The sequence below is a fragment of the Vicugna pacos genome, chromosome 11 (assembly GCF_048564905.1).
Source record: "Vicugna pacos chromosome 11, VicPac4, whole genome shotgun sequence".
NCBI lineage: Eukaryota > Metazoa > Chordata > Mammalia > Artiodactyla > Camelidae > Vicugna > Vicugna pacos.
This window is the reverse complement of record NC_132997.1, coordinates 56257904-56278181: the sequence shown is the minus strand read 5'-3', so window position 1 is coordinate 56278181 and position 20278 is coordinate 56257904. Positions and strand designations below refer to the sequence as shown.

Genomic DNA, 20278 nt, shown 5'->3' with positions numbered 1-20278 from the left:
ACTCTCAGATCCTGTCCACAGTTTAAAGACTCGGGGCTTTGCACACTGACTCCCCAACACCCTTTCAGTCCACTGGGAACTGGTGGCAGAGATGGAAAATTATTGCATTAACATCCTTAAATGCTGCTTCTTTTATATAACTCTCTTCTCTCAAAACCCTTATTGGCTCTTCACTTCTTACCCTGTATTATTGAATTCCTTAGCTTGGGTTTCAGGATTGCTCATAATCTGGCCTTATACTACCTGTTCAACAACTACTTGTAGAGTGATGACTGAGATAATCCACAAAACACACAAAGCACAATATCTTGCACAGGGTGGAAAATAAATAGGTTTTATTAACATTATTTTTATTTGCAAAATCTGTTGCTTTTGTCTGCTCAGCACCCATCCACTATCCTCCTCCTTCTAGTAACAGTATCCCTACCTTAAAGAAGAATTGCCTCCCTTTTCCCATCAAAGTTATGGATAAGCTGGCCAATCACAGTGCCCCATCTTCCATCTCCCTGGCTACAGAGCTTGGTCTGCATTGGACATGTGACTTAAACTGGATGAAGAAAAATCCTTTCCTGGCATTTTTCAAATGGGAGCTGGAAGCAAAGCTCCTTTCGAACTCTGGATATAAAGTTGTTATTAAGCCCAAAGCTGTCTGTGACCATATTTTTATCTCATGGCGGAGAGGGGGTAGGTGACCTAAGGAAGAAAAGCAAAAATTAGGAAAAAACAACAACAAAACCCCAGAGATGCATGTGTGTGTGTGTGTGTGTGTGTGTAAAGAGAGGGATATAAAGAAAGAAAGAAATATTAAAATTCCCAATTCTGGTAGTTTCTAAGTCCAACCCTACTTGTAAATTTCTTTGGATTGGACATGTGAGCCTGTAATTGTTCTCTTTTGTGTTCACTAATTCAGAACGGCTTTTAATCTCCTGCTAGCCACTTGGGATATAAGGATAAATGAAGCACAGTCCCTGCCCTCAAGGAATTCCATTTCATGGAGAAGCTAGAAGCATAAATATCACATGCAGTCAAAATTTCAGTAGCAAAAGTGTATACTAGACAATTTGTGCCATGAAAGCCACTCTCCTAACCTGGCTACCACTTCTGGAACCCTGGTTCTAGTTTGTGATGGTTCCAGAGTTGTCTGGTGTCTGAGTCCATGACTGTAAGAAGTATCAGCTAGCACTACTTTGCTTTGTCCCTCTGCCACCTGGAGTTCTCTGTGGCATAAGACATTTCAGTAAATGATGAGGACTTTGCAGATAGTGCAGGGCTTTCTTCCTGAGATTAGACATTGAATAGCTGAGTGACCCTTAAAAGAAGTTCTGTAATAGGGGTTCTTAACCTAAGGTTCATAGACCCCAGGAAACATTTTACAGATAGGGGTAAGGAAAATACCTCTGTAATGTTATGCAACTTCTAAGTCACATGATATTTTTTTGGAGATGTGGAGAGAGTCTCCAGCTTTGGTAAGATTCTCAAACGGATCTCCCTGGGCCTAAAAATGCTCAATAGGGAGGTCATGTAGAAGAACTCCCAAAATGTGGTGAAATGACTGTGGGGGAAAATGCAGCAAGTATCTTAAAGGCTGCCCTGGAGCTCTGGAGCATATAGGGAACTCTCCCTGGCAAGTCTGAAGAATATGGAGAACCCAACTAGCTTAGAGCCACAAAGTCATGGTGTCTCTTCAAAAGGAACCTCCCACGATATTCAACCAAACACCTCTCCCAAGTTCAAGAGATGGAAAAAGACCATCTCAGATTTCCAGTAAGGTGAATAATGGGATTAAAATGCCAGTAGATGACAATCCTTCCACCTGGAGAGACCTCTTGATGGCTGCACAACTTCATTACTTCCTTTAGTGCACTATGCGGTTGTCCCCTCTTATGACTGAGGTTTTCTGTCTATATTCAGCTTAAATTCCTACACCATTTTAAGTGGCATGACAATGCCGCCACTCCTGACACTCACTTTTCCCTTATGTAGTTTTATTCATCTTCTAGCATGTATCATGCACTGAGGTGTTAGTTATTTGTGTAATTTAATTACATATTTATTTATATTTATTTTTGTCCCCCTCAGCAGAATGTAAGCTGTGTAAGAAAACAAACTGTAGTAGACTTGCTTATATGTCATGTTCCAGGCACAGAATATCTGTTGAATGAATGAATATATGAAAGAATGTCTTCCCTTTATTCTTCTACCTATCTGAGTGTTAATTGTTCTCTCTGCTTCTTGTAAAGGGAGAACAATGTGAGAGTCAAAAAGCATAGTCCATAGAATCAGATAGTTCAGGTTGTATCCGAGCTTTGTCCTGAATAATATCTTTATTGGTAATAGTTACAATGATAAATGAGATGAAGGTGGCTTGCTGTCTTGAGAGGCATGAAAACCACACACACTAGTCTCTTTACTCAATTCTACAGATATGGAGGGTCTATTATGGGTTAAGAACGGACCTCAGGTTCTACTCTGAGCTCTGCCACACACTAGCTGAGAAATATAGGCCAAATTATTTGATTTTTCAAGTCTTAGTTTCTTCATCTTTCAAACAGCACCTCCCTCATTATCTCTGTGAGATAATGTGTTACCGCACTTAACACAGAGTCTAAAACGGGAGTTAGTGCTTAGAAAATGTTAGTTATTTTTTTTAACATTTTTTATTGATTTATAATCATTTTACAATGTTGTGTCAAATTCCAGTGTTCAGCACAATTTTTCAGTCATTCATGGACATATACACACTCATTGTCACATTTTTTTCTCTGTGATTTATCATAACATTTTGTGTATATTTCCCTGTGCTATACAGTGTAATCTTGTTTATCTATTCTACAATTTTGAAATCCCAGTCTATCCCTTCCCACCCTCTACCCCCCTGGTAACCACAAGTCTGTATTCTCTGTCCATGAGTCTTTAGATTCCACATATGAGCGATCTCATATGGTATTTTTCTTTCTCTTTCTGGCTTACTTCACTTAGAATGACATTCTCTAGGAGCATCCATGTTGCTGCAAATGGCATTATGTTGTCGGTTTTTATGGCTGAGTAGTATTCCATTGTATAAATATACCACATCTTCTTTATCCAGTCACCTGTTGATGGACATTTAGGCAGTTTCCATGTTTTGGCTATTGTAAATAGTGCTGCTATGAACATTGGGATGCAGGTGTCATCCTGAAGTAGATTTCCTTCTGGGTACAAGCCCAGGAGTGGGATTCCTGGGTCATATGGTAAGTCTATTCCTAGTCTTTTGAGGAATCTCCACACTGTTTTCCATAGTGTCTGCACCAAACTGCATTCCCACCAGCAGTGTAGGAGGGTTCCCCTTTCTCCACAGCCTCTCCAGCATTTGTCATTTGTGGATTTTTGAATGACGGCCATTCTGACTGGTGTGAGGTGATACCTCATTGTAGTTTTGATTTGCATTTCTCTGATAATTAGTGATATTGGGCATTTTTTCATGTGCTTTTTGATCATTTGTATGTCTTCCTTGGAGAATTGCTTGTTTAGGTCTTCTGCCCATTTTTGGATTGGGTTGTTTATTTTTTTCTTATTGAGTCGTATGAGCTGCTTATATATTCTGGAGTTCAAGCCTTTGTTGGTTTCACTTGCAAAAATTTTCTCCCATTCCGTAGGTTTTCTTCTTGTTTTATTTCTGGTTTCCTTTGCTCTGCAGAAGCTTGTAAGTTTCATTAGGTCCCATTTGTTTATTCTTGCTTTTATTTCTTCTAGGAGAAAATTTTTGAAATGTATGTCAGATAATGTTTTGCCTATGTTTTCCTCTAGGAGGTTTATTGTATCTTGTCTTATGTTTAAGTCTTTAATCCATTTTGAGTTGATTTTTGTATATGGTGTAAGGGTGTGTTCTAGCTTCATTGTTTTACATGCTGCTGTCCAGTTTTCCCAACACCATTTGCTGAAGAGACTGTCTTTATTCCATTGTATATTCTTGACTCCTTTGTCAAAGATGAGTTGACCAAAGGTTTGTGGGTTCATTTCTGGGCTCTCTATTCTGTTCCATTGGTCTATATGTCTGTTTTGGTACCAATACCATGCTGTCTTGATGACTGTAGCTCTATAGTATTGTCTGAAGTCTGGGAGAGTTATTCCTCCAGCCTCTTTCTTTCTCTTCAGTAGTGCTTTAGCAATTCTAGGTCTTTGATGGTTCCATATAAATTTTATTATGATTTGTTCTAGTTCTGTGAAATATGTCCTGGGTAATTGGATAGGGATTGCATTAAATCTGTAGATTGCCTTGGGCAGTGTGACCATTTTAACAATATTGATTCTTCTAATCCAAGAGCATGGAATATCTTTCCATTTTTTAAAGTCTTCTTTAATTTCCTTCATCAGTGGTTTATAGTTTTCTGTGTATAATTCTTTCACCTCCTTGGTTAGATTTATTCCCAGATATTTTATTACTTTGGGTGCTATTTTAAAGGGGATTGTTTCTTTACTTTCTTTTTCTGTTGATTCATCGTTAGTGTAAAGAAATGCAACTGAGAAAATGTTAGAGTTATTGGTATGTGCATACTAAATACCCAGTGAGTTAACTGCCATCATGGAGCCTTTTCTGACCATGCTAGTACCTCTCTGTGTTCTCTTACGGTATTTATGATTTATCTCTCATCCACACAGTGGCTGTTTTGATCATTGTCTGTGTATGTCTGTTGTTGTCTGTGTGTATGTGCTTTATTTGCTCAAATAGATTAAATTCCCTGAAACCTTACACTTACTTTTGATCTTCCAAAGGGCACAGTTCGTCATCAAGCACATAGTCCCTTTAGTTTTTGGTGATTTATTGGAATGGGGAGTCCCGTCCACCCTGATCCCTTATACTTTTCTCTCTATCCTATTCTGTTTGCTTTAAAGAAAGGTGACTCCCTTAAAATGTACATTTTCTCCTCCCTTAATGCTCAGAGGGAGCTCCAGATAAGCCAAATGCATGCCGCTTTGCTTGCTAATACCTTACATGAAGAAGCACCCAATCTACCAGTTGTTCCTTTTCAGGACCCAGCTAAAATGGCTCATCTCTGGAATCTTTTTAGAAGGAGGAATTTCATTGTAACTTTTATTGAAACCTGAACCTATTTCTTTCTTGATTTTTCCATGTATAAAATGGGGATTATAAAGGTCCTAGGCAAGTTTGTAAGAAGACTGGACAATTTTTACCCATCACTTCTAGCTGTGGCATCATATAAGAGAGCTTAGTTCTCAGTGTTAGCAACTTGGAGCATTGTTGCCAGTCTACTTTAGTGCTTTCCTTCACTTTCATTTTAGTTGCTTTGAAATATATCAATGATTGACAGTTTCTTCATGGAAATCCCACAGGGTTTCAGGCCTAAGAGTTTTTTGTTTTTATTTTTTTTCTTTTTGGCCAGTTTTAACTCTCAGCTCTAATATCATATCTTTCAGAAGCACTCCCTGACCTCCCAATTAAGTCATGTCCCCTGTTACACAGTCACAGTGCCATGTAGTTTTCCTTTATTGTCTTTATTAGAGTTTGGAAATAGTCATTGATTTATGTGATTACCTAGTTGCATTCTGCTTTCTCCATTACACTTGACCAGTTCGGGGATAATTTTACTTAGCGGTGTCTGGTATACAGTTGTCACTCATTAAAGTTCAATAGCAAATCAGTGAAGAGAAATGTTCTTTGTTGGTAAGGAATTAGAGAAGGACCTGATTCTTCTGAAACCAGGAAAGGCCTGATGGTTTTACTCTGTACTTCTTTGAGAGGCCTGTCTTCTTATTTATAATCAGAAAGACAGGCCGGCAGATAACCATGGAATGCAGCTGGTCTGAAACTCAGGGAAACAGCATCTTGCTGACACATGTCTCTAAGCTCTTGGTAATGCTTAAGTCTATGCATTAAACCTCATAAATAGTGTCTGATGAGAAAACTAGTGATTTGGATCAAAATGGAACAGGAGTCAGGGAGCAGTGTCTAGGACATGAAGGAAATTAGATTGCTCTTCCTTTAGGACTGCTATGGCTAGACAGGCTGCAGAGCAGACCACTGCCACATAGAACAATTTCACTATTGGATAATCACAAATACCTATGACATCCAGAGGAAACATGCCTCTTTTTCTAATTGATTTCCTTTTAGTCCTTATAAACTGTACCTCAGAAGTGTGTCTGGAGGTCTCATCTCACTCGTCTGCCCTTCGTCTTCTCTTCTTGCCCACTTTCTATTCTCGTATACTTTCTACTACTCAGTTTCCTCTAAGGGCCCAGCTCTTTCCTGGGTAGCTCCAAGCCCCTTCAGATTCTGGCTATGTTTCTTTGCTGATTCTGGAGAACTTGTACAGGTCCCTAATGAGTGCTACTATACATGGTTCTTTAAGATTCTTCAGGGTAGAGCAGCCTCAAGACCAAAAAGCCTTTCCTTTGCTAATTTTGACCCCTTTCAACATCATTTTGCTGATATATTCTGCAAGCAAATTCACTGTCTCTTTACTCTTCCTACCAACTGGAGGATATATGCATAGGATAGTGTTTCCCAAGTTGTGTTCTGTGGAATACCAGTTCGAGGAGATATGTACTTACTCACTTATCAACACATAATTAGTTAATATTTATCATGTTCTGGGTTCTGTGCTAACCATTATGGATAAAAGGGAAAAACAGTCATGGGCTCCCCTCTCATGGAGTTTATCTAGAGAGGAGACAGCTATTAATGAAGTAATCAGACAATTGTATGTGAAATTTTCATGTGAGATGAGTTTCACAGATGAAAAGTGCTATGAGAGCATACAGTCGAGGATAGGGTTGGCAACATTTTTCTGTAAGGGACCAGACGGTAAATCTGTTTGGTTCTCTGGGCCAAACAATCCTCATTTCAACTATGAAATTTTGCTGTTGCAATATGAAAGCAGTCACAGACAACACATAAACAAATGAGCATGGCTAAGTCCTTACACAACTTTAGGGATACTGACATTTATGTCTTATGTATATGTCACAAAATATTATTCTTTGTTTGATATTTTTCTACCACTTAAAAATGCAAAAGCTATTCTTAGTTGATGGGCTTCACAAAAGAGATAGTGGGCTGCACTTGGCTTACGGGCAAAAAGAGATTACCAACCTTTCCTCTAGGGTTTAGGGAAGCCTTTCCTGAAGGAGAGATGTTTGATCTGAGATCTGAAATCAGAGTAGGGTAACTGGGTAAGGTGGGAAAAGTGGTGGTGGTGGGAATGCTGGTGAAGGCTAGTGAGCTAGAACTGCTTCAGGATGTTAATGGTGTTGCAAATAAAAGGGAATCTATGTGAAAGAGGTTTTATTTTGGATGATGGAAATGTTTTAGAACTAGATAGAAGTGGTGTTGGCACAACATTGTGAATGTACTGAATGCCACTGAATTGTTCATTTAAAAATGGTTAATTTCTAGACTATGAATTTCACCTCAGTAAATTATTTAAATAAAAAGATTTTTAAAAAGGGAATCTGTGGTGATATAAGGGAAATACCACCCCTTTAAAGTTTCTGAGATGTTCTAGCAGTAAAAGAAATCTATTTGATTTTGCTTAAACTGGTGTTTCCCAAACCTTCTGGTCTATACAACCCTTCTTAGGCTGAATACCTCCTAACAGGTAGGGAACACATTTTTTGGAAATGCAAGTCTAGGGAATCCTTGGCTATAAAGGAACTCTAGAGTATATTGAGCTTTTTTACACCAAGAAATTTATCCATGCAAATGACCCTAGAGTCCATGTAGTACTTCCAGTGGATATTTCTGAGAATTTGTGTCTCTTTACTGAGGGATCTGGTAGGCTAGGATTTGACATAACTGTTTTTGCAAACAGTTTAAGTGTGAACTTTCCTGGGGGCAATGGGGTGGGCTGTATGGCTCCCAGAGGCTCCCGTCTGCCATTTCATGAAGGCATTATAACTGCAAGAGAATTGAATGTATTTTACCAAATGCTCAGTGGGGAAAACAATAACAGTAGATATTTTGCTGATGATGACATACAGCTTCTCTGGAGAGCTGTGAGAACCTATTGATTCTCACTTCGTAAAATGCTTATTTGAAAACTCTAATATCTGTAAGAGTTTGCCAAGTGCTGTTCCCTTGATCTGGTTTCTCCCAGAGCCCCCAAGTGAAAGTGGAAAAATTTGTCCTACCTCTGTATGGCCGCAAGTATCTAGACATTCTGAGTTGATTAAACCAAATATTTGGATAGTAGGTTGCATTTTCCACCTGTTACTTTGCCTATATGTGTCCTCTCCTTAAATGTGTACATGGATTATTTGTTGTTGTGTTTTGAACTCAGATCAATGTCCTCCATCTAATTCTTTAAAAATTCTACTACTACAGCTAGAGGAAACTTTGATAAATGCTTTTTGATTAGCACTTGTCAAACTTTGTTTAGCTCTTGGTCTGGGATTGCTTTTCTGTGGCAGCTACTTGTTGGGGCTCAGGGCAGATTGTGCTAAGTCTTGACATTTGGCTTGTCTAGGAAGCCAGTTAACACTGTGAAATGGAAATTTCAAGGGAAGCATGCATGACTACAGCTAAATAACTGAGTTTACCCTTTTTTCTGCCAGTCACTTTCTCTTATTTCTGTCTGTGTCTTTTTAATTGCCACACTTCAGCCTTGGATCAAAACAAGAGAAAAATAAACAGTTAGAGCCTCTGCTCCTTTACTCAGTACTGTCACTGAGGTAAATAAATGATTTGGGTGATTCTGCAGCACTTTTCCATTACACTTTTAGAAGAAGCAGCATTCATTACATGTCAGAGCGATTTGCTGTAAATGGTCTTGATTTCATTTTTTCTACAGTTTAAATCCTCAGTCAGACTCCATGTACATCTTGGGACACTTAGGACACTGAAGCTGAAAGGGACTTACAGATTTTCAGACTGAGGCTTTCTTGTTCTCAGAAGAGGAAACTGAGATCCTGAAGCAGTGGTAGGGGAAAGGCTAATGCCTATCTCCTGACTCTTCCTGTGGGGTTCTTTCTGGTCCAACTTCTGTTTGCCACCCAGTACCTGCATTCCTTCTGACATACTGCCAATGTCCTCTTTTAATTCAGTGTAGACAATGGCCCTACAAGACTTAACTGTAAGACATAAGAGTGTTTACCTCCCAAAAGAGTAAAACAATGATATTCTTTCTTCTATGTAGAAGGAGAGACGTGCTAATTTTTATGGGAAGCGGAAATGGGACGTACCAGTTAACTAAGTGGAGAGGAGAGTGTGGGAGTGGAGATAGGGAGTCTTTTACAGTTGCCAGAGATAGAATCTCATAAATAAACTGAGCACAAGTAGTAAAGAAACTGTTTTTGCTCTCTGTGTTTAGACAGCTGGAGGGAAAGGAAAGCACTAAGGGATTTATGTCGACTGGTTACTAAGCTTCTTTACAAGCTTGTTTACAGGGCATCTGTGTAAGGTAAGGCAGCAGCAGGTAGGGGTAAGTCAGTTGGAAAGGAGCAGTTTAGGCTCTTTTTTTTTTTTAATTAACTGAGAAGGGTAAAGCACTTAGTTTTTATGAGCTTTTGCTCACGAGTCAGCTTTAGTTTGAGGGAGTTGGGGCCCATTTATGACAAGGCACTTGTGAGCATACTCTGCATATGGCACTGTGTCAGAAGCTTTGGGCATAGGTGAAAACAAACTCCTGTCTCCAGATAGCTTAAATTAATTGGTGATTCTTGAACATGGACTTATGCATAGGATTTCCCAGATAAAACACAGGATACCCAAGTAAATTTGAATTTCAGATAAATAACAAATAATTTTTTTTTGGATTAGAAGCATGTCCTGAATATTGCATGGGGCATGTTGGGGGTTCTGGATTATTATTTGCTAAATCTGGTAATTTTATTCATGGATGGATGTTTTTGGTGAGGTTCAAAGATTTTATTGAGATTAAACTAGAATGGATCTTTGGGATAGTTCTAAACCCTTTATTTTAGATGAAGAGAACCTTGGCTTAGAGAAAATAAGTGAGTTGCCTGGGTTCACATAGCTGGCAGGTGGCTGAGGTTGGCCCTGTGTTTTCTAATTCTTAGTTTCATGTAGCACACTGATTTAAATAGTAGAATGAGCATCATGGGCTGGGATGTTCAAGAAAGCTACAGAAAGTGAGACTTGAGCTGGATTTTGAATGAAGATAGAATGGTGTGGGGAAGGCATTCTGATGGAAGGGCAAATGTAAGCAAAGGTAGGAATAAATTTTTTTTAATCATGTAATGGAAAAGATGGCACTGTGGGACACAGATCAGTCATTGGACCAGTGGATTCATGTGGAGGAGGAGAGAAAGCAGGGAATATTGAAGAGGTGGATTAGATATGAGTTAGATTTTATAGCACTTGGCTGCAAGTTTAAGGATTTGGACATTGTTTGAATGCCATAAGGAGGGGATTTTAAAGGTTTTTGATTAAATAAGTCAGCCCTATGCCAATGACAAAATAATTTTGAAAGAGAGTTGTTTTAAGAATTTGAATACCAATTTTTAAAAGTCCCTAGGGTTAATTTACCACTCAGGTAGCTAGAATGATCACCCATACACTTTTCACTTCTCTGAGGAGGAAGAATAGCAGCACTCCAATTTCCTTTAGAAAATGAGCCAATAGTGGGGCATGATAGGAATTTCCCACTGTGATTATAATCACAGTTCTGGTGGGGGAGGCTGAAATTGAGAAGTGTGTGTGTGTGTGTGTGTGCGCGCGCGCGTGCATGCGTGAGCGCATGCGAACTTCCAAAGCAGCAAGATCTAAGGGACAGATATAAATCCTTGTCTTGAAGAAATTATCTGAGTTTGGTACCAAAGGGATATCTCAATGAACAAGTGTAATCCTGTTAGAAATTTTTGGAGTAAAGATATTGGTGGGGAGGAATAAGACTCAATGAATAGGGTTTGGGAGGTGTGTTGGCTGGAACCATACAAAAAGCCAATGATACTCCAGTAAGTCTGGTTGACTTAGTAGTCAGGAATTAGATCTTCTGCACTTGTGGCTGGGAGTTCATTAAATTTGGAAGAGTAGGAGAATCCCTCATAAAATAGCAGATCAACATAATTTCTGACCCAGTCCCTAAATGGTCCAAGGCTTGTCAACCTCTAGGACCAGAGTGAGTAGACTGACCTAAGGAACAAAGAGAAGCCCCTCCTTCACCCTACTCTCAAGTGTCTCCTTAAGACTGTCTGAAGAGAAATTATTTTGGTTGAGATAAGCATTAATAATTTTATCAAAGTTAAAAGATTTGACAAAGATATATGTGTCCAGGAGACATGCCTGAGGAGAATGAGTATCCATGAAGGTTTATACCAGGATAGAGACTTCTTGCTTTCTTGGTAACAAAGTGCTGGTTGTCTGGAGCTTGGGCAGAAGGGGCGCCAATGGGGGATCAGTGGGGGTTGAGTGTGAAGTTTAGAGCTGCCAACTCTGATGACATCACAGTTTTCTTGTGAATATTATTTCCCATCATCATTGTTTGATACTCAAACAGTAGATGGTTTCTATTTTCAGTTCTGTCCAACTCTGTGGAAGCTGTGTTCTGAGGTTAAACTTTGTGTGCCCCAAGGAACTGCTTTCTCTTTGGAAGAGTCCTGAATGGAGTTATGAAGGCACAGGCCCTGGTGGGAACTAGGGATGTAAAGGAGTTGACACACTGAATAGGTTGCAGCTTGTGCTCTACTCTTTAAAATAGTTGCCTCTTCCTAGTATTGGATCTGACATTCAGGGATAAATATAAGATACCCCATGGGCTTTGGAACGTCCCAAACTGAACTCCTGAGATTCGGCATCTGCGTGTAATTACTTAGGGCACATAATTCTTTTATGGGTCCCCACTTACTAAAGCATTTACATTTACATTCACAGCTCATTAGGTTGCTTGTGAATTTGATTTGAACATTTTAAGTGGGATTGTTTTTAATCTTTGGAGGCACTATAAACCCACAGTCACGCTCAGCTGCCACAGACTGTTGAAAACCGTATAACCAGTTTGCTTCTCTTCCTAAAGGAGTTTAATTAGGTAAGAACTGAACTGACCGTGATATTCTAGGGAGAATTTTTTTCTTTTTCTTTCTGAGCCCAAGGTTTATGGAGCTATTGCGATCAAAAGTAAAGTTACCTGAAACTCTGATGGAGAAAGAATGAAATTAAACATGACTTTTGAATTGTTATAAAAATCATAAAATAACAGATCTTTCAACCAGATGTTTAATTTTAAAATAGCAAACATTGCAGACTTTCTGGAGACTGTCAATGGTTTGAAAAACCAATTCAGTCTCTTCCCTTGGGCTCTCACACTGCTTGGTAATGAGCACTGTTGGTCTTTAGCAAGGCAGTCACTACCAGCAGTACATTCAGAAGTGCACCATCTAATGAAAAAAAATTTTTTTTTAGGAAAACAGATACATTTTGCAATTTATTCGTGGTGCCAGGTGTTCCTTAGCTGTGCACTTTGGGGCTTGAGTTAAGTGCCTGCAGTTTTCCTTTTTCATGGAAAAACTATAAAATGAGAAATTTGCTGTTGTGCTATGCTTGATGAAGGCAGTTCCTCCTTGAGTGTCTGCAGGCATGTTTGATTTCAAATTCAAATGTAATCTTAAGGAGACCTTTCCTCCCGCGCCTTGATACTTCAGTCTGAGTCTTGGTAGTACAAGCTATACATGGAGCAGGTGCAAATTTTAGCTTGATTTTCAACATGTAGTAGAAAAGACTAGTTAATCCCTTGCAACCTTGGAAATAATTTGTTAGAGTTAATTAGTGTTTGTTTGGATAATCATATGGTTGGGGAAGTACTGGAAAAAATGCTCTCCAGAGCTTCTGATACAAAAGAAGTGCTTTTGGGGTAATTTTTCTAAGGTAACTTACTCATAGGAGAGTTACTAAGAAGATCAGAGAAAGCAGTGTTCACACAAGGATCCATCTGCTTTATGATAGGCTGAAACATCAATGGTCAGACTGTGAGACACTGAGAGAAACAGTAAAAGGTGGAATCTCCCTTTCTGTCCTCTTTCCCCACTCTCTGAGTAGGCCTGCCCTGTGGAGCAGTCCTCAGTCGCATTCTTGTCTTTTGTTGTACTCATGCCCTCGCTCTTGGCTCTGTATCTGGTTCCCTTGGCTCCTAGATCTGCATACAGTCCTCTGACAGTTCTAATTTTTCAAGCTTTCCACAACTCTAGCTAGGTTTCCCAATCAACCCTAGTGATTTCTTTCCTATGGGACTAGTTGCTGTCTGTGTACCCTCTGAAAGACTGAAAGTGTCCCCAAGACTTTGGAGCTTCCCAGAACTCAGTCTACAGATTGCAACTGAGACTTGTACCTATTTATTGTAGATTGTTTTTCCCCTTAGAAATGTAGCTACTTCAATGAGGGGTTGCTGTGGTCTGAATGTTTGTGTTCCCCTTGCCCCCCCACGCCAAATTCATATGCTGAAATCATAATCCCCAAAGATGATGGTATTAGGAGGTATGGGACCTTTGGGAGGTGATTAGGTCATGAGGGTGGAGCAATCCTGAATGAAATTAGTGTCTTATAAAAGAGGCTCCAGGAAGATCTCTAGCCCCTTCTACCTTATGAAGACACAGTGAGTTGCTGGCTGTGAACCAGAAGAGGGCCTTCACCAGAACATGATCCTGCTGGCACCTTGACCTTGGGCTTCCCAGCCTCCAGAGCTGTGAGAAATAAATTTCTAATGTTTATAAGCTACCCAGTCTGTGGATATTTTGTTATAGCAGCCTGAACAGACTGGAACAGGGATTCTGCATGTTAGAGACCTTCCATGTTGTAGAAAATGGTGAAGTTACAGTTTATATTTCAGTTAGACTCTAAACTGTGGAAATTAACCATATACTAAGGGCCATGTGGAAGGAACAAGTGAGTTAAGCTGTGGCAAATGGTGGGCTTTCCACCGTGCACTACACTACTACTCTAGGAGGTACCATTCCCTACACCCAGATGTGAATGGCGCACCCTGGAGTTATGGTATGTGGCAGCCCTAGTTGTCTTGGCAGATGAATTTGTTAAATGCCCAATCAGATAGATTCTAAACATCTTGAAGACCGGCCCTATGTTCCCCATAATGCCTTTTGCATAAAGCATGTGCTTATTAAGAATTGGTTGAAGGAATGCATTTGAATATGATCTGGATAGGAAAAGTACAATAAACTGTAAAGGCAAAATAAGAGAGAAAGTGGTTTCTTTTCATACAACCTCTGGACCTAGATGACTTAAATTTTAGCTGTGGCTTTAATTTTTACTAGCTGTGTACCCTCTTTGAGCCTCAGTTTCCTTATCTGTCACATGTGCATGACAACTGAGTTTTCAGAGGGTTGTGGGACTCAGATGACATTATAATTGTGTAGTTTTTCCCTAATGAGGGTATTTTCGCAACTCAAAATGACCCCCTTGACTGCTGGCCTCAACTCACCATCCTTAGGAATGGGACTCTGGCTGTCATGTTTGATTAATGTGATCTAACACCTACTTGAAAATAAGGGATTGAATCAACAATAGCACTTGTCCCGAGCTGGACCACTCAGAATCCCTGTCCTGGGAAATTTGAAAAAGGGCATGAAAGAGTCAGTCTCCATTGTCTGAGAGTGTAATTTGGAAACCCAAGATGTAAGGACAACCATCTTCTCCCAGCCACATGAACAACTGAGTAGCAGAAAATGTTGGTCTTCTAAGAAATAAGGAAGAAACAGATATGTAAACAGAATCAGAGGGTAAAAATGATGGACAGGTGCTTTCTGGGTTACAGAGACCCTGCTGCATCTTTGCCCTTTTAGGGGGGATCTGAAACATTCTTGTATCCTGATAATAAACTCCCATTTAATGCCTCAGCCAGTTCAAGTTGGGTTTTGCTTACTTCAATCAAAGCGTTAGAGGGTATTGTGATGCATTTTCTAATACAATAATTTTTTCTGCTAGGTTTAAGTATAGCGTTAGGTGCTCCTCTACCTCAGAGAAGGAGAAGATCTTTGTATTTTAAAACTGTTAAGAAATAGGGGTGTTTTTCTGACAGTTTTGATCAGAAGCCCAGAATTTCTAGCTATGCCACTGTCTCTTCTTATTCTCTCAGGAGGTAACAAGCATCCCAAACCCAGCATCGGTCTCCATGGTGACCAGGAGTCCCCTATAATATCTGCCTGGTGAGGGCCACACAGCATCGATGGTCACAGACGTGTGCAGGATGCTGAATTAGTGCTGCAGGGAAGCGTAAGGAAAGAAACCAGGCCATTGAGGCTCCTTTTTATGCAATTAATGACTTTCATTTCTGCCTACCTTTTTGCCAGTGTAGCAGAGCAAGGTGCTGAAAAGCCGCTACAGAAAATTAGCTGTAATTTAGGTAATATCTCGAATGTCCTGTCAGTCACTTGATTATGTGATTGAAAGGAACATTTCATTCGGAGATTTGCAATTTTCTGGTGCTATTGGCATTACACAATTACGTTTCCTGTCATTTATCACATTGTGGAATACCAAGACAAATTTGCTTCTCCTTACATTTATCATATTACTGGGAAATACAGAGACAGATTTAAGCAATTGCTTTACACCAAATGATGCACCTTGTTAGCTGGTGACGTTCAGCATCTTTTCAAGAGAGATCTTCAGACAGATTATGCACCAAGAGGGTTTTCCCCTCATTTACTTTGAAATTGAGATTTTCGTGTTAAGTACAGCACCACCTTCCAAAAGGAGGAGCTGAGGCCTATCTGCTTTTTGCAGCAGGTGCACCGAGTGAATTGAGAATGACAGTGCTGCAGAGGGACTCCCTTCTCCTTGGGAATCTGAAAGCAGTGGTGCCAAGATGGGGCATTTAGGCATGAGGCTAGGGAAGAGTGTTAAAAAGGTTTAAGTATTGACTGGCTATCATCATATTTAAAGCTACTAGAAAAATTGAGCTTTCATATGAAGATAACTTAATATTTAATTTAGGAAGCAAACAAAGAGCCTATGGGGACTTGCACAAATAAAATTTTCTGCAGGCAGACAGGTTTTCTTCAACTCATGGACTGGCCTAGATTTTCCTTTTCTTTATAAAGATGGTATTAAAAATAATTTAGTCTCTTCCCCTTTGTTAAATAGTCTTTCAAGTAGTTTGTATGTACCTGCCTGCATCAGAAGCTTGTGCTTGTCAAAAATAGGTATTTTCCCAAGCCTCAGCCTAATTTTACAGAACCATACTATCTGGGGTTTGAGGAACCTCCATTTTAAAGAAGCACTAGAGGTGATTTTGTTAGGTACTATACCAGTCGTTTACATCTTGAATGCTCATTAGAATAACCCAGGGAGATATTGGAACTTCTGATGCTCTGCTTATACCTTAGATAGATTAAATCAGAATCTTTTGGAGTAGAAATCAGATATCAGATTTTTAACACCTTTATTGTGGTATAATTACTGTACAGTAGATTACACATATTTCAAATGTACAATTTGATGAATTTTGATAGATGTATACATGTATGAAACCATCACTGCAAGATAGCTAACATTTCCATCACTCCCAAGAGGTGCAAATTTTGAACTCCCAGTTTATCCCTTCCCACTCCCTTTACCCTCTGGTAACCATCAGTTTGTTGTCTATGTTTGTGAATCTGTTTCTGTTTTGTAGATAAGTTCATTTTGTCCTTTTTTTTTTTTTAAGACTCCACATATAAGTGATATATTTTTCTTTCTCTTTCTGGCTTCACTTAGAATGACAATCTCCAGAGTTTTTAATATTCTCCAGTTGATTCCACTGTGCATCCATGCTTGAGAACCCCTGCACTGAACTGTGGGAAGGTCATTATTAAGAAGCAAGACATCTGGATTCCAGTTCTCACAGTAGCATACCAAGACTGATCTGGGTTCCTAGGACTGCCAGGGACTGACTTGGGGTCTGGGGAGGACCATGACATCTCTGGTACTATCTGTGGTCTGAGGATAACTGGTCTAATCCCCTGGGAAAATGGGGCTGGTCAGGACCAGGTTTCTGGGAGCAGAGCGGAAGCCAAGACAATGAGTGTCACTGATGGGATGAGGAGGAATACCGCATCATGATCACGCAGCTGCCGCATTGCTTGGGCTGTCTGTGCTTAGGAATGTAGATGAATTCCACATTGCTTCTGCTGGTGGGTCTAGGGCCCCTCCATTACTACAGGCTCTATTCTCATTAGCCTAAGACTGAGGGCATTTGAGTGTTCCTACTGCAGGGAATCAGTGTCTCTAGCTGGGCTGAGCTGGGGATAAGTCAGAATGTATAGCTGCTGCCATTTGCCACCCTAAATCTGAGAATCCTTTCATGGTTGCCCTTAGGTACCCCCCCTAAGCCCCAGAGCACTGCACAAAGTCCGAAGACCTGACATCCAATATACCTGCTGGATATCTATGTAGACATCTGGATGAGTGACACTGAACAAGCAGTTTATCCCTCTGAGCCTCAGTTTCTATCATTTAATGGAGTTGGCCTTGGGTTGGGAGGCAAATGAGTCCCTGTAATAATTAAAAATTGATATTAATTAAAAATAAGACATTTTCTTTTTCATTGTCCCTATTGCCTTTAGGGACTCTGCTACATTAATAAGTGATTTAATATGAATCCTTTATTGAACATTGTGCATTCCTTTTTTTTTTCCCCTTAAATCTCCTCGCAGATACATTCTATCTATGCTTTCAGGCTGAAGTCTTGGTTAATGCCAAATCAAGATCTTGGGACGAGCATGTAATTTTTGGTATCCCCCTAGACTGGACTGGTCTCTGATCGGTTGTTTGCCTTTTCATTCATTCGGTAAACTTGAATCACAGTCCTTTGTCTCAGCTACTGTGCTAGATTTGAGCAGTGGGGATGGAAGGCACTACTTGCTAGCAGATAGCTTAAAATATGGTGTGTGTATTGGGGGAATAAGCAGAGTCTAAAAAGTTATTCCTTTAGAAAGTTGTTTGGAATGGACCGTATAGAATAATGGCAAGCTTTATACTTTTCCAAGTGTCCTCACATATATGATCTCATTTAATCACTGAACACATCCAGGAGGGAGCATCATTTACATGTAGGGAAAATCACGGCTCAAATGAAGTGAACAACTCCAGGTTCCGTTGTTAGTGAGTGGCAGGATCAGGGCTCACGCTCAGGACCCCTAATTCCAGGTCTGATGCATCTGCAAACAGCCCCAGGGCTTAGCTGTCAAACACAACCAATCCCCCCACCCCTCACACACATATTCAGTTGTTGATGCTAATATTTAGTGGGTGATCATTACTGAGGGTTGAACGGAGAAGTTATTAGCAAGACATTCTGTACGTCTTGCTAGCTGGCATTCCAAAGGTGATCTTCCCGGAGCTGAGGATAACAGATCTGGGTTTCTCTTCCCTGAAGAGATGACATCCAGGTGGCATCAGCTGGGATCCAGCCAGGGTTCTGGCCACCTGGCCAGGCGTGTAGGGGTCATGATCCACAGCAACAGATCTTGGAACCATTGCTAGAGGTGAAGTATCAACTTCCTTTCTCTGAAGTACATTGCCTGCTAGTGAGGAAAAAGTAATTACTTGTCTCTTTTAATTGAATCCTAAACTTTAAAGTAGGGGTTTTGACTTAGGTTAACATGGCATGGGCAAATTAAAAATTTTAACTTAAAAAAAAAAAGGCAATGAACCTCAGTGCTTGGAATGTGGCAGGCTAAGTTCCTCAGGGCTAGAGCCAATTTTCAGAACTTCTGCACACGCTGGCTTTCTGCAGAACTGTCTTCAGCATGCCCTGCTTATAACCTTGATAATGTGAAAGGGTTCCATTATTGTCAGGCAGAAGATTATTTCAGCCAGTTTCATACTGTGGGCTTCCCCTTCCCCGCTCCCCTGAATTTCCCATGCTTAAGTTTAGAGCTGGTTTTTAAAATTCATGTTTTTATTTACTGCCTTTGGGTGATGATAATAATAACTAACATCTATAGATTGCTTCCTATGTATTGGGAATGGCTTCAAAAAAAAGTATATTAATTGATTTAAATCTTCAGAATTACTCTATGAGATAGGCATTATTTTCTCCATTCAGCAGCTGAGTTAACTGAGTCACAGAGTAATCTGCCTGAAGTCACAGAGCTACGAAGGTGGCAGAGCCAGGATTTGGACCCAGGTAGACTGGCTCTGGAGTCTCCATGTTGAACCTCTCAAGGTAGTGTCCAGTCATTGGGTGACTTCTATTGCTAAGGACCCACAGTGTAATCTGGTGGCCTGGATCAATCTGGACTCCAGTTTTTGAAACTTTAATAATGACAGGCTGAAAAGTGCCTGGACTGAGTTTTATTTATTCTCTCCCAGTGTGGGATGCAAATGTCCTATACAGGATGCCATTTAAGACCAGATAACTCAGTCTGTGGGGAAGAATTTATTCCAGCCTATTTGGTGATTGTCTTACAGGGGTCTTACTGCCATCACCCTTCTCCTCGTACCTCTTGGTGGAGGTAGGACTTGATCTGAAAGAATGGAAATTCTCAGTATTAGGCAGCCCAAGGAGAGGTTAACACTTTAGCCAAGGATGAGAAAAACTTCTCCAAGAACATTTTTCAGGTCGATGAGTGAGTTGCTTTTAGGAAAGAGTAGTGAGGGATTCCAGGATGAGTCTATACCTGTGCGGTGATTGTAAAATATTCTCTGTATGTGTTTTTCTCTTTATGCTGTTGGTGACTAAGGGGTAGGACCTGTGCCATACCTGGGATGAAATAAGCAGGAGATATGATTATCTTCTTGCCTGAGGCCAAAGTAATGGCAATGGCTGTGATCACTGACAGAGAACCACTTAGTTTGTGAAGCAGCCCCTTTCTGCAGGCACCGAAGGAGGAAAGCAGCAAGTGGCAGCCTGGTGGGAGCAAGTGTCTGGAGCAACCAGCACCCCAGGTGGCCATGGTCATAGTGGTACTCTCTTGTTGAGTTCCTGTTCGACTGGAAGTAGCAAGGACAACCAGGACTGGGTCTAGAATGTTAGTGAACATCCTTAGGGATTCCTGAACCTATTAAGGGTGGAAGGCCCAGGGGGAGAATTGGACTTACTGCTAATTTAGAAACTGGGATCCCAGAATGTTTTGTATTGATTTAAGGGTGACACTGTTTATTTCCCTAACTGGACGTGCAGGATACACAGGTCTTTGACCTGAGTGATACGGGACTGGCAGAAGTAGATGGATAGGGTGACTGGCCTTAGCTTTTTCAGTCACTGAGTTGGAACTCACTGACCATTGTAGGTATTGCTATAATTTATTTTGCATGAAATCTGCTGTCAGAGAATTAAGGGTCTTATTTTAAGAAGATTGCAACAAAAAGGATTTTCTATATAAAAAT

At 40.2% G+C, this 20278-nt stretch overlaps 1 long non-coding RNA gene across 1 annotated transcript in view; it reads left to right on the top strand.

The window, feature by feature from the left end:
- The window catches only part of LOC140699330 (uncharacterized), a 355563-nt gene that overhangs the window by 148746 nt on the left and 186539 nt on the right, over positions 1-20278 (top strand). The gene's annotated exons all lie outside the window — the stretch shown is intronic.